Genomic DNA, 12,314 nt, shown 5'->3' with positions numbered 1-12,314 from the left:
CACTTTATTCTGGTCGTATTTTTGCCCTTCTCGTAAACTAAGTATACGTAAAGGCTATATGATCGCCTCAAAAACAAACTTTTCATAGAAGGCCCGGAGACCCATAGTGTTATATGCCGATGGACTCAGCTCGACGAATTAAGGTAATGTCTGTGTGTGCTTTTTTTTCTTTCCTTCCTAAGCAATGGGGGGGAATCTGCTCAATAGACATCCTGAGTTGTCCAGGAAGTGCCGAGTTAGGGACCACCTCCAACAGCAAACGAGGGAGGCAGGACTACATCCCCGACCCGCTAAACCGTTTCCATTGCCGCCAAGCCCATCGTCCCTTCGGTAAAACCAGAAAGTAATGCTTCGAAGGGGAGTCAGTGCACAACGCACCCTCGAGGTTAGCTGCGTGTCCTTGCAGCATCGAACATCGTGACTCGCTTTTTAGAAGAACACCATGGTATCGTGCCAGCGCATTGCCAGCTTTCCAGGTGGCCTTACCACGCCCTATATACTCGGAAGGTGGGAAGGGTCGACTTCGCGTCTGCTTCCCTCTGCACGACTGGTATCAAGAATGATGATGCCGCGTGCACACCAAATTGACCTCTCTGCGATAGGGTCTATTCGCCAACACACATAGAGACTTGTCGACGCAGTGCCAACGCCTGCCCCAGCCTTGACGAGGACCCCTTTCCGAATTCTGATATCGTTTGGTAAGATCTAATTCCACCCCCCTAAATTACGTTATATGGCTCTCCCGCTAAATAAACAATAAGAAATAAATAAATAATAAACACACAATCCAGAATAACCCACCAAACAGTGATGGTGCCTTTCTCGTGTATTATAAAATGTATCGAGGAAAAAAATATTTAAAAACCGGTAACCTTGTAGTGGAAAACAAAAAAAAAAGTTTTTGATTTTAAATCAATAGTCAATTGATAGTTTTCAATAGTTCCACTATTTGTTCTCAAAATTGATTATATTTGCAGTTCCATTACCATAAAGTTGTGTCAAATATTCCTTTTTGTTGTTGAAACAATTCGATGGAGGTTAGAAGGTGCAAAATTTGATGGTGCTCCACAGACACCATGGGCGGGAGAGGGTTAAACTAGCTATCAAGTTTCCTCTAGAACAAATGTATGCGTAAATTGGTATGAATTAATTTTCGTTAACGAACAAAACATCACAAGCAGGTCAAAAAGACGTTAAGTGCGGCTCCGATGAACCCCGAGTTTATGAAATTAATTCCACTAGAGTAGGCCAAGTTCCAGAAGAAGAAGCAGAACTGCGGATCGTTTGAGTATCACTTGAGGAAAGAAATTATTCCGCGGAGTAAGTGTACTACAAAATAGAAAACCTCCTTCTTTTAACCACTGGATGTTTTCGATCTATATTGTTATTCTCTATCATCAAGTGAATAAATATTAAAACCAAAACACAATGATCATGTTGAAATACCGGTTTTATTATGTTCTAATTGCATCAGCAACTGTGAAATAAGACTGTGAATTCCGGCCAAGCCCTGGTGCATAGATACAGCTGTTTTAATTTCAGAAAGCAATTAATAAAATGAGAAAAAACTCGAGAAAGCATCCTGTATAAAAGCTGTTATATTTAAAATTTCGATGAAGAAAACAATATTTACAGAATAATCTATATCATATAGGTGGTAACGGTGCTTCTTCCTATGTAAACTGACAGTTTTGATATATTTTTCGGTCAGCTTTTTAGCACCGCGTCACCGTTGCAAATATTTTATAATTTGTCACACAGTTGTTTCAAAACAGATATTTGTTTTCGAATTAATCATCTTTATAACGAATGCTTCATGTTATGCATTATGTATGCATGTATCCTGCGGTACTTGTCCGGAGATTTTTCCGCTATTGTTAAGGTTCTACAATTGTAATTCTCATGAGGCGTTCATTATTTTAACATATGCTTCTATTTTATTTCAATATAATCATACTGAAGACAGCGTGATATATTTTATCAGTTAAATAAACAAATCTGCTATAATGTGTGAAAATCGTGCGCTGATTGTTACACATGGTGTTTTCCGGTGAACACCAAACAAGAACGCTAAATGTGCAGTGTCCATGTTTAGAACAACGCGTTCTTATGAAATTGTTGCTACATAATTAAAAACTCTAAGGTAACCTTTTCTGCAGAGTCCACCCGCAATTAAAAAGGTCAAAGTTATTTTAGCCGCATTACTAGTCATTGGATTTAGAGCTAGTGTGTGAATTTTCGCAAACATATATGAGAAAATTAATGTTCATCAGAGTTGAATGGATGCACAACTTGTTTCACCATGATGACAAATTCTGCAACTTCCCAAGATTGGAGAATGATGAAGGTCGTCAATTCGAACTTTGTTTCTGTTTTCCTTAACCTTAGACCTTGTAGAAGCACAAAACGGTGGGATGAAAACGTGGGAAAAAATATGTATCTTGGACTGTAACAGAGAATCGCCCAACATACCTTGATGTCCTTGCAGTCTGGAATTCTTTGATGCATGACTCCCTGGAGTAATGGCTGTATCTTACATGTTGTACATGGTGTACAAGAGCTTTCCTATAGACTGATTCATACCATACATCTTCCCTCTTCTCTCATAATCAGTGCCAAAAATAAATCGATCGTCACGAAATAATGTAAGATTTTGAACGTTAATAGAGACTTTATCTTTTGATGGATTTTCGAGATTTATATATCAATCAACTCCGCAAACTCTCCAGTAATTTGTCAATTTCATTGAAACATTTCATTATTTACCATCAGTTTTGGATAATTTCAATTCTTGTCCTACCCAGTAAAATATTATAAACAACCAATCCCGTTCATGCATCCCCAACACGGACATCAGAATAATGTAAGTTACGGGCATTGTGACCCACAGTTCATTTTCTCCGAGTATAGAAAGAACCCTGATTCGCGCTCGCGCTTCATTTCTGTACGATGATCCACAGTGAGTGATCACGGAGAGTGCACAGAACGATGGTGTTGGTAGCGGTCCTAGCATCGATAGGGGTAGATTCTGCATCTGTAGCGGTTAAACGGCATACTATCGAGTGGCTATTGTCGGCGTCAACGGTACTGCAGTGAAATTTTATTGCATGGTTCTGGATCTGGTTTTATTGCAGGACCAATGAATTGCTGCTTTTCAGGACCACCAATTTATACAATGGAAGGTTGTTGTGTGAAGAATTTTGTTCAAAGTGCTTTGCGACGCCATAAAGTTGCCATCCGTAGTAGAATCACGAACGATCGTCGGAGGGAGATGCTACAAATATTTATTAGTATGGATGGTATCAGTGACAGCCAAGTGAAATTTTCTCAAGATTCTGATTTGGTTTTGTTACTGTCTGTGACTGGGAAAGCGAATTATTAGAAACAGTGGCGCCGGGAGTGGGTGGGATGAGCAGGACATGCCCTACGCATGAATTTTCCTGAGTGGGACAGTCAAAGCATTGTCCTACCCATGCTTATGGTAAGAATATATGAAGTCATACCACTATCATTCTTCAGGACTTTAGGACTAGAAAAAGCAATATTTGTCATAGAAATCAAGGAAATTTCCTCAAATTATGAGTATATTGGCCACAAGCACTTTTCAAGTGCGAACTATTTTCGATTTCTCAACACGAAAGCTGTTGCTCAAATCGGAGACAAGCTTGGTGATCTAGTGGCTATCGTTTCTGCCTATAAGCAGGATACAATGAGTTCGATCGCAGGCTCGTCCCTCTGCCATTCTGTATGTCTTAGTTCATTCTGTGTTTCACGTTCTACCAAAACGATTTCTACGGTTAAACCTTCCAAACTAACAGTGCCGTGGCACATGTCAGAGGTCTGCTCCTTTCTTAAGAATATCTGTCCAACTAGTAATTTATTCTAATTATAATCATTTGCCCTCCAGCTTACCCGTTGTAGTAGAAACATGCTCCACTGCGCTGCTGCCACAGCCGCCATCGTAGCGAAACAGGCAAGACAATTCCATCTGAGAGCTGCTGATGCCGATGACGATGACCGCACGATCCACACTATTGACGGGAATAAAATTTCCGGCAGGAGCTCCGCCGTTGCCGATAGTAGGACCGCGGTCTTCTCTTTGCGACGTCTTGAATGAAATGGCTCGCGTGCGCGGAAAAGCTGCTTTCTTGTAATCAATAAAGTTAACCCTGTAGCCACGCCCCTTTGGTGAGTGTTACGGCTACACAATATTTGCCCTCATACCGATCAACAAAGAGGCGAGACTAATAGGCCTCCTTTATTGATTACCACCATCGGGGGTGACAATGGGTCTGGAGGGTGACAATGGGTCATCGCTCTCACCGGCAGCCTGAAGGTCGTAGAGCAAAATCGTTCAAAAAGGTCTCTTATATTTTAGTCTTCTTGTCCTCAGATACATTCAGTCCATTCTATTAGCATTCCAAGAAGTTGAAACAGTGACCTATTCTCACCCCCATTTGACCCATTGTCACTCCCGACGACGGTACTAGCAGACCCAACGAACTTCATTTTGCCTAAAATTGATTTATTCTCAAATATTTATTCGCATGGTTAGCATTAGTGGCAGCAAAGTGAAATTTTCTCAAGATTTTTATTTGTTTTTTTTTTGCAGTTTGTGATTGGATAGGTATTGAAAATAAATCGATTCTCATGATCACAATTTTGTGGAAGCGAAGGTTTAGCCAAGACGTATTTTGTTAAAGAGCAAATAATAATCGCTTGGCGGCAGCAGAACGTTGCCGTCGGTAGTAAAACCACGAGCGCGTGTCAGAAGGAGAAGCCAAAAATGTATTCGCATGGCTAATAAACTACAATACGTATTGTGTTACAATAATATCCTTACGTTGTCCAACGTCTACCTTGGAGTCGTGTCACGGTATACAGAAAACAAGGTAGGCTCGTTAGGTAAATGACACTTCGAATGTGACGCATATTTTATCGCCACATGTTGGAGTACAAAAGTAAGCATGCTGCGACCGTAGAGCATCGTCTCGGTCCAGCTTGTGTGAAGATAGCAGTGACGTCACATGTTTACATTCAAACTGAATGTTTACATACGTGATGAGCCTGCCTTGTTTTTTGTATGCCGTGGAGTCGTGTCTTGTACACAACTCTTCAGATTTTTTTTTCAATAATCTAACAACAAAAAAGCGTGAATCGAAGTAAGCCAGTGTTGGTACTTTTATAATCAACTAGTTGACCTGGCAGACGTTGTCCTGCATAGCAGGCGAGAAAGCGCGTCTTGCGCTACCCATGCGAAATGCCCATACGAATCTTAGTTTTTGTTTTCAACGATTTAGAGCTGCTTGAAATGATTTTTTTTCATTTACAATGAATTATTGACAGTGGCTGATTTTCTACCCGCCGCTGTCACATTCAGGCGCTATGGTATATGCGCAAAATAGCCAGCATGAGTTAACCGCCAGAAATTTGTATTTAGAGCTACTTCGAGCTGCTCATTGGACAGCACTATAATCTCCTTCTCCCCATATATCACAATAAGTAACGGTTGCTCAACTCTCCCTTTTTTGAAAAAAAAAAAAGTCATTTGAAGTAACTCACTTGAGGATAAAAATTATAAAAATTATATCATATAGGCTTTGGGCTTTGGTCAAAACGAATAGAAGTTTCCATCACATACTACTCACATACCACATATACGACCAAATTCAGTCATATATGAGTTAATGCACCTAATCGGTCTGAATTGTGGTGCTAGGGTAAGCACTATATTACGCCAAATAGGCCAAATAGGCAACTTTAATGCTTATATGTTTTTAAATAGTCGTATAGTTGCCGTATATGGCGATTTGGCGTAATATAGTGCCAATGGTTACTTGAGAAGGGACGCTGGAGTTCTTATAGGCTTTTTCAGAGATATTTAACCAAATAGCCTTCAAATAGATTTTTCAGAGGTTTTTAACAAAATGGCCTTCTAACTCTCCTGAACCAAATAGATTACCCTGTATGGTCCATTTATGAGTCCAGTGCCCATACTAGACTACAGAGATCATTGCAATATTTAGAAACTAGTCTAACCAACGATATATTAGGATTTTTGTAGGCATCGACATGAGTATTACAATCAATTGTAATGTATTCACGTTGTCTATAAATATTTTGCTATTAAATATGCCAACAATAAAGTTATGACTAAAAAAAGTAAACACGAATATTTTTTCCCCTCTCTTTGGAAATTCTTCCTGAGAAAAGAACTTCCCGGGGCAGTTCTTGGAGAAATTTTCCGCAGAATAGCTTGAGAAAATTCTGTGGGAATTCCGAAACGAATACCGGGGAATTCTTGAAGAAATTTTAAAGGGGTTTCATAAGAGGTTTTCTGGAGGAATTTCTGGAGGGTATCTTGAAGTGATTTCCGGGGATTTTCTGCTGACGGATTGTTTGAAAGAACGCCTGGAAGAAATAGTGGGAGAGTCTCTAGATAAAATTCCAGGGTCCTTGTTTTAAGATATGCGAACTGCTGAAATAATTTCTCGGAAAATTCTGAAGAGCTGTTATGCAGAAATTTTAGAGGAAGTTTCCGCTGAAGTTTTGAAAATTCCAACAGGATGTTCCGGAAGAATTCTTAAAAAAACATTCAGAGGAATTTCAAGGGAATTTTTGGAGGTAATTCCGGAAGAATTTTGACGAAATTGTCGGAATAATATCCGGAGAAATAGCCAGATGGATATGCAGATGAATTTTTCAAGGAATTTCCGGGAGAATTCCTGAAGAAAAAAATCCCCAAACAATTTTTTGGAGAGAATTAACGGAGAAATACAGGGCAATAATTTAAGATGGAGGAGTTTTTGAAAGAATTCAAGCAAAACTTTAGAATAAGTTGCATTTAACAGGATATTTAAAGCATGACGCATCAACTGAAACCATCGTAAATGGTATATTTATGATAAATCTCATTAAAACACCACTACATCCACTATTGGTGCTGCCTCCACTTAGGGTACGGTTACTGTTATGAACAGATGAAAAAGTAGTAACCCACGATGTCCCTTATTTGGTAGTAGCCATTTATCCTAGTAACCATGTTTAGAGGTAGTAATAAAAAAAGTAATAAAACTTTTCATTAGTTCTTCAAACTACAGCCAATACGGACGAGTTTTCTTTAACTCTCAGTAATTATGGGCCCAGAGTTATTGACCATTGTGAAGACAAGATATATCGCTTAGTTGTCAGAATTTCCGAGAACGGTTCTTCCAAGGGATGACGCGAATATTCAAAGCAGTAGGAGTACTAGCGGAAGTGGAACTAGTGGAGGTGATGGTGCAACTACTAGTAGAGTGAGTGTGCATTCTATAGCTCCGGTTCGCACGTTCGGAAACGTAGTTAGTCTACCGGCGATGGAGAAACTAAAGTGACGACAGAATTTGCTTTGCTTGCTTCCTGGTCTTTTGCGATGAAAATGATCTTGATTCGTGAAGGAACTTGGAGAGCGGTAAAACCAATAGATGTTCAGAACGTTGATCAAGACATGTGTGAGCGAGCTTTGGCGACGATTTGTTGACGCGGTCAGAAGATAGTTTCGTAAAGCAAACAGGTTGGGTACATCCTATCGATACAGCAAGTGGTCAATGCATCAATTCTATTGCAAAAGGAACAGTGAATTTGGAATTAGAGAAAGGACCAATTCAAGTTGAAGATATATTGATGGTTCCAGAGTTGTCAGCAAATCTTTTTTTCTCCAGCAAAATTTGTGAAAAAAAATATGACGGTATTATTTAATTCCGATGGTTGCGAAGAACGAGACGAAAATGGTGAAGAAGTCGTTACTGGAATTCAAGAGAATGGAATGTATAGGCGGTTGTAGGATAAAAGGTCAAAGGTCAAAAGGACGAAGGGCAAAATGTCGAAGGAAGAAGGTCGAAAGGAGAAAAGGTCGAAGGATCAAAAGGTCGAAACAAAAAACTGCGTCAAAGGGTCGACAAAAGATCGAAAGGACCAAAGGGTCTTTCTGTTTGCTTCCTTCTTTCTTATTACTTCTTCCTTTTCCCTTCTATTCTCTACCTTCTTCATTTTTCCTTCTTACTTCATATGTTTCTTTCCTTCAATTCTTTTTCCTCCTTCTTCTTTCTTACTTGTTTCTTCCTTCCATATTTCATCTTCTTTATTTCTAACTTCTTTCTTTCTTCCTTTTTTCTTCCTGAAGCGGGCTTGGTAGTCATATGGCTACTGCTTCTGCCTCATACGCAGGAGGTCGTGGGTTCAATCCCAGGTCCGTTCCATTCTCCTATTTTGTATCTTTTTCTTTATTTCTCATGTTCTAGCAATCGCTAGAACTGGAAATGGACTTCCATACCGTTTCCATTACTATTCCTATACCTTCAACTTGAGTATTCTATCAGTAATCTGCTAGAATTGAAAATGAACTATAGAGCTCGTTTCCTACATCCAATTAGAAATTCCATCAGTTACCTTCTCCTATCTATCACATTGGCAGCTCGTTAACCAAAACGGACCTCTGCCTCTCCAACCTAACCCAGAAATTCCAACAAATTCCGCATGAACTCGTGGCAAGTGCAGAGGTATATTCGGCTTGCAGTGGGCGAGTGATTGCATCATCATTTCCCCCCCTTCCCTATATTGACTTGCATTCTGACGTGGCAGGCGCCAGTATGACCTAACAAATGAGATCACCAGTACTTGTACATTGAAGATGTGTGCTAGTCCCAAGCAAACATCTGTTGGTTCCCTGTGCAAGAACAGCTGATCTGGTCATAATGGAGTAGCAACTACGAGCAGTCAATCAAGCTCAAGCTCAAGCTCAAGCTCTTTCTTTCTTCCTTTTTTCTCCCTTCTTTCATTTATCTTTCTTCCTTCTTTCCACCTTTTTTTTCCTTATTTCTTCTTTTTTTTTCATTCTTTCTTCCCACTTGCTTTCTTCTTTTTCTTCTTCTTTTTCCTCCTTGCTTTGTTATTTCTTCTCTCTTTCTTCTACTTCTCTCCCTCCTTTTTCTTCCTTTTTGATTCCTGCTTTCTTTTAACTTTCTTCCTTTCTTCTTCTTTTCTCTTTCTTTTTTGCTTATCTCTTCCTTTTTTCTTCCTTCTTTCATCCTTCTTTCCTCCTTTCTTCTTCATTTTATCTTCATTCCTTTCATTTTTCTTCTTTCTTTTTTCCTATTTTCATTTTTCCTTCTTTCTTTTTCCCTTCTTTCTTTTTTCTTCCTTCCTTTCTTCTTTTTTTCTACTCTCTTTATTCGTTCCTCCTTCTTACTTTCCTTCGTTTCTCTTCTTTCTTTCTTCCGTCTTTATTTCTTTCTTCCTTTCTTTTCTTCCTTCTTCCAACTTCCACCCTTCTTTTTTTATTCTTCCTTTCTTCTTACTTCCATCTTTCTTTCTTTCTTCTTTTTTACCTTATTTCTCTTTTTTTGTTCCTTATTTCTACTTCCTTCCTGTTTTCTTCCTTATTTCTCTCTTCTTTGTTCCTCTTTTCCTCCATCTTTCTTTTTTTTCTGTTACTTGCTTCCTCCTTCTTTCTTTTGTTTTGATTTCCTCTTTCTTCTATTTTCCTTTTTTCTTCCTTCTTTCTTTCTTTCTTCTTCCTTCTTTTTTCCTTCGTCTTTCTTTCTTTGTTCTTTTTTCCTCTTCTGTTCTTTTTCTTTCCTACTATATATGTTTCCTTCTTTCTTCTTTCTTCCTTTTCACTTCTTATTTACATTTCACTTCTTACTTCTCACTTTTCACTTCTTACTTCTCATTTATCTATGCTCACTACTTCCATCTTGCATCTCACTCACAACTCCCATCTCATTTCTTGTCTTTTTGTTCTTTTGATCTTTTGTCCTTCGACCTTTTGACCATCGACGTTATGACACATATTCGACCTTTTGACCCTTCGACCTTTTGTCCTTCGACCTTTTGACCTTCGACCTTTTGATCTTCGATTTTGGGCTTTATATTCGTATAGGCTGCTCACGAAACGATCTCAGAAAGCATTTATAATGAAAGACATGGAATTGAGGCATAGAAGACTTGGACATTTGAACACGGACTATATCAGAAAACTTGTTACCCTAGTAGATGGACTGGAACTGCGAGTAGAAGACATGCCTGATTGCATAGCTTGTGCGCAAGGTAAACACAAAAGAAGTTCTTTCCATTCAAGGGTACCGTGGTGCATCAAAACCCGTACATTTAAACACTTCAGTATATGGAAAGTCTCTAGAAACTACAAATCGAATGCAAATGGAACTTTCGTCATTCATCCAAGTGCACGAGGGCCTCTATTGTTTGAGTTCTTCACTGTATTGCATTGAAAGCAACGAAAAATATGATGAAATTACGAACAAAATCAACACCTTCTGATTCGAAATCCGTCCACCGTGGACGAACTTCGATTCATAGTATCATAATCCGTACAGCTATTTTCTAACAAAATATTTAAATTAAAGCAGACCAATTGATCAAACTAACATTGTGAACAGCACAATACGCACCTTGAGAAGCGATCCCTTTGTTATTTATGCTGCTGATCTTACTCTATTGATTGCAATTTGCAATTTAAACACACTCACTTTCGGTACCATTGCGTCCAACATGCGGCACCTGAAACTTCGCATTTGCGGGGTGCCGATTTGTTTTTTAATTATGTTATTTTAATTTCAGAGCCTACTTTCCGTTTCAATGACCAAAAAGCTGTCTGTCAAGCATAAGATCAAGATAAGATAAATGATAAAATAAAGGAATCATAAATTAATGCCTTAAACCCACTTTATTTTATTGATATCTCACGAAGTGAACGGATTTCAGTGCTATACGGACTTCGGTCCCCACGGTATCATATGCAATTGATTTATTGGATTTGGTACATTCCGACGTTTGTGGTCCGATTGAAGTTCCTTCCATTGGTTCCTGTATTTCATTGAGTCAAAGCAGCAAGTCAAGGAAGTTTATAAGCAGCTCAAAGCATTAGTAGAGCGCCAATCTGGAAGACGTCTCAAGATTCTACGTTACAGATAATGGAACAGAGTATATGAATTCAGCATTCAAGAGGCTCATGCAGCAAGATATGGTAATTCATCAAAGGACTCTGCCCATATACTCCTGAACAGAACGGAAAAGCAGAACGAATGAATCGTAGACTGGTAGAAACAGCAAGGTCTATGCCTAACGTCGCTGGATTACAAAAAAAAAATTTGAGCAGAAGTTATATCAACAGCAGCGTACCTGATAAACAGAAGCTTTAGCCGAAACTTCGCATTTGCGGGGTGCCGATTTGTTTTTTAATTATGTTATTTTAATTTCAGAGCCTACTTTCCGTTTCAATGACCAAAAAGCTGTCTGTCAAGCATAAGATCAAGATAAGATAAATGATAAAATAAAGGAATCATAAATTAATGCCCTTAAACCCACTTTATTTTATTGATATCTCACGAAGTGAACGGATTTCGGTGCTGTACGGACTTCGGTCCCCCACGGTATCATATGCAATTGATTTATTGGATTTGGTACATTCCGACGTTTGTGGTCCGATTGAAGTTCCTTCCATTGGTTCCTGTATTTCATTGAGTCAAAGCAGCAAGTCAAGGAAGTTTATAAGCAGCTCAAAGCATTAGTAGAGCGCCAATCTGGAAGACGTCTCAAGATTCTACGTACAGATAATGGAACAGAGTATATGAATTCAGCATTCAAGAGGCTCATGCAGCAAGATATGGTAATTCATCAAAGGACTTGCCCATATACTCCTGAACAGAACGGAAAAGCAGAACGAATGAATCGTAGACTGGTAGAAACAGCAAGGTCTATGCCTAACGTCGCTGGATTACAAAAAAAAAAATTTTGAGCAGAAGTTATATCAACAGCAGCGTACCTGATAAACAGAAGCTTTAGCCGAACTGTGGAATCAAAAACACCGAAAGAGGCCTGGAGTCGAAGAAAACCCAATTTGAAACATTTGCGCATGTTCGAATCTAGAGTGATGATCATCGGCCAAGACAGAAGCGAAAAAAGATCGATTCGAAATCTGTAGAAGTCGTTTTCGTAGATTACAGTGAACATTCAAAAGGTTTCAAAATATTCATTCCAGCAGCAGATGATGTCATCGTTAGCCGTGACGTGATATTCATTGATGAAGGACGGCCGTTGAAATTGACAACTGATGTACAAGCACAACCGATTGAGTTCATGGAGTTACATTCCTGGCTGGACATTGAAGTGGATCAAAAAAATAAAATAAAGTAACATCAATGAGAATGTGCTTTCAGATTCCAACATACAGCCTAATCTCGCGCTCCCACCGCAATCAGAACAATCAGCTGAAGGGCAAATAGGATTGAGGCGCAGCGGTCGGGAGCGCATTATTC

Source organism: Armigeres subalbatus, chromosome 2 (genome assembly GCF_024139115.2).
Source record: "Armigeres subalbatus isolate Guangzhou_Male chromosome 2, GZ_Asu_2, whole genome shotgun sequence".
Taxonomy (NCBI): domain Eukaryota; kingdom Metazoa; phylum Arthropoda; class Insecta; order Diptera; family Culicidae; genus Armigeres; species Armigeres subalbatus.
Note: the sequence above shows the minus strand (reverse complement) of the source record.